The sequence below is a fragment of the Triticum urartu genome, chromosome 6A (assembly GCF_056163025.1).
Source record: "Triticum urartu cultivar PI428250 chromosome 6A, HENAU_Tu73, whole genome shotgun sequence".
Taxonomy (NCBI): Eukaryota; Viridiplantae; Streptophyta; class Magnoliopsida; order Poales; family Poaceae; genus Triticum; species Triticum urartu.
Window position 1 is genome coordinate 515,111,585 of NC_141878.1, and position 3,291 is coordinate 515,114,875.

At 46.9% G+C, this 3,291-nt stretch overlaps 1 long non-coding RNA gene across 1 annotated transcript; it reads right to left on the bottom strand.

The window, feature by feature from the left end:
* Positions 1-502: 502 nt before the first annotated feature.
* LOC147966007 (uncharacterized) lies at positions 503-2,565 on the bottom strand. The gene is made up of 2 exons (XR_015608688.1): positions 1,730-2,565; positions 503-777 (listed from the first exon to the last, which is right to left on the bottom strand). It is a non-coding gene; the product is annotated as an uncharacterized LOC147966007 (long non-coding RNA).
* Between the last annotated feature and the right edge of the window lie 726 nt (positions 2,566-3,291).

The following is a 3,291-nucleotide window of genomic DNA, read 5'->3' on the forward strand; positions in this document are numbered from 1 at the left end:
AAATTTCAAGGTATAAGTGTTCTCCCTGAGTTTGCACCGTTGCTACAGTTCGTCGTGCTGAGACACCACATGATGATCGGGTGTGATAAGCTCTACGTTTACATTCAAGACAGTTTTGCACGTGCAGAATACTCGGGTTAAACTTGACGAGCCTAGCATATGCAGATATGGCCTCGGAACACTAAGACCGAAAGGTCGAGCATGAATCATATAGTAGATATGATCAACATAATGATGTTCACCATTGAAAAATACTCCATCTCACGTGATGATCGGATATGGTTTAGTTGATATGGATCACGTGATCATTTAGATGACTAGAGGGATGTCTATCTAAGTGGGAGTTCTTAAGTAATATGATTAATTGAACTTTAGTTTATCATGAACTTAGTCCTGTGTAGCGCCCAAGATGCAATTCTATCCCAATCACATGATGAATTCATGATTGGGACACAACCACATTTAGAGCGCATAGCAAGGTGGATATCTTTACAACATACCATGTACTGAATAGATGAGAATACAAGATAAAGGCTTACACTCGCCACAAGTTACATCATTCATACAACAGTTCATCAATACATAGCAATCATCATACAGAAGAGCAGGATCCGACTACATATGAAATCAAACGAAAAGAAGAACGACATCCACCCTGCTAATCCCAAGCTCCCCAGACCCGGAACCTATCCCTTGATCAAAGAAGAAGAAGCAGAAGAACTCCAAACAAGCAAGCATCGCACTCGCGTCAGAACATCGCATTACCTGTAACTGCAACTATTGTTGTAGTAAACTGTGAGCCACGACGACTCAGCAATCCCATTACCATGGGTATCAAGACTAGCAAAGCTTAAAGGGGTATGGAAGGGATGAGTGGTGAGGTTGCAGTGAGCGACTAAGCAATGTATGGTGGCTACCTTACAAGTACAAGAAATAAGATGAGAAACTACGCAAACGGTCGCAAACTATTAATGACCAAGAAGTGATCCTGAACTACTTACGTTCAAACATAACCCAACTGTATTCTCCTCTCAAACTTCCCCGAAAAAAGACAATCACGGTTACGCATGCGGTTGGTGGAGCTCAATATGTAACGAGTTGCATATTTACGAAACAACACATTCAATCATTTAATTCGCTCCCGTTAAAGCTACTCAACAATATTAAATGTTGGTTAACATGGCAAGAGGGTGAACATAATAAAACTACCTATCTAGGCATGTTTAAATGAGGCCGGAACAACAAACAACAATTCCGAAAAAATCCTCATATGCATATTTTGAATTTGGTACTATTCTGCCCTATACACAATTTTAGAGTTGTTAAACAGGAAAATAAAGTGCACCATGTTAATCTATGCATTTTTCTAGACAATTTACATATAAAGTTTATTAAATCCGGAGCTACGGTTATTTAGTTACAATATAAACCATTTTAGCATGACATTTAGAAAATTAAACGCAAGCATCATTTTAAACCTTTTAAACATGGATGAAAGTTACATATTATGAAACTAGATTAAGTATTAAGCATTTTACATATTTAAATCATTTTTAATCCGATGCACGGTTAGTGAGATATAATATGCATGAATATGGAGGGTTTTTCTATAAACTGTAAAACTCTGGATAATTAGCAAATCGTCCAGAACTGATAAAAAAATGTCCACATGCTGAAACTTGTACTGGCCCAACAGTACACAGGGCAGAGGAGCTCTCAGGAGGCTCACCATCAGCTTCGGCCCAGTTGGTGCAGCGGCTAGACGGGCTGGCGTGGTCAACGCGCTCGTCCTCTCCTCCAGGAGATCGAGCAAGGTAGGGAAAGCATGGTGCATTCCTCTGCCCGACAGAAAGCACAGCAGCGGCGGCCTAAAACTTGCGGTGGAAGCCGGCAGGCATGGATCCGGCGAGGTGGGCCCGATCTGACCGGCGGTGAGGTTCTGCGGGCGTGGGGCGGAGGCAAACCGGCGGCCATGGACTTAGAGATCCCTGCTTGCCGCTGTCGACGGGGCGCAGAGGAGGTCCCTGGCGGCGGGGCTTGGTGACCTCGGCGTCGAGGAAGGAGCTCCGGCGAGGTGACGAGCGGGAGGAGGTAGTTGGCGCTCGAACGAGGGGCTCCTGTCTCGGGGACAACATGCGCATGGTTGACGACGAGAGCAAGGAGTCCCGCGTGTGCTCAGGGAAGCGGGAGGTGCTCAACGCGGGTGCAGAGATGGGGACAGCTTGGAGGAGCTGGTTGCCGGCGACGGCGGCGCGAGGGGACGAGGCCGAGCGCTCCTGCTCTCCTTCCACCTCGGGAGAAGAGGTAGGTCTCGAGCGCTTGGGAAGAAGCAGAGGAGCTCGATCGAGGCTCCTGATCTGAAGCTAGGCACGAGGATGGATCGAGAGGAGGAGGTGGGTGGCTGCTGGGATCTGGGCGGCGCAGAAAACCAAGGGAGGTAGGTGGGTGGATTGAGAGGGATCTGGGAAGATCCCGAGGTGGAAGGAGAGGCCCGGTGGAGTGGCGGCGCTGCGGATGGAAGGATGGGACAGGAGGCCTAAAAACTAGGGTTAGCCTGATATATATAGCCGGTGGATTTTTGGGTAGGGGCTGCTCGTCCCTCCAATTGCAATCGGACGGTCGAGAAATAAATAGGCAGGGAGTCCAAATAAGAAAACGGAGATGTTTTATAGATGTTTGAAGATGATCCGGATCCATTGGTAATGACAGCCCGGTTCGGGTTCGGGGAAGTTTCGGATGCGCACTTGAAGGGGGGATCTGAGAGAGGCTAGGTGGTTTGACAAGAGGTAATCAAAAACCGGTTGGTCTCGAAACGGTCAACGAAGGCAAGGGAGGACGCGGCAACTACAAACCGATGCAAGTTTGAAAAATGACGGCAACAGAGTGCCGATGCAATGTGAATGATGCGATGATGAATGCAACAAACAAAATAAAACACACGGCGACAACGAAAAACATGGAAGGCGTCTGGAGCGTCGGTCTCGGGTCGTTACAACTCTCCTCCACTTCCAAGAGATCTCGCCCCGAGATATAGGGATAGCACCGGGGAGAAACGGAAGAAGGAAGAGGTAAAACCAAGTTGCTTCTTTGACAAACGAGTGAAACCACGAGCCTTAAGAGGTTGAACAAATTGAAAGAAATAATACAATGGAGATGAACGAGATTGCGAACACTCCGTTAGCAAAGAGGAACAAGGAATACGACAAGGACCAAGAGATCAAGGAACAATATAGACTTTGAACGCGCTTTGGTTGAAGAGAAGCAAGGGAAGAAAAATTCGGCAGCACTCCG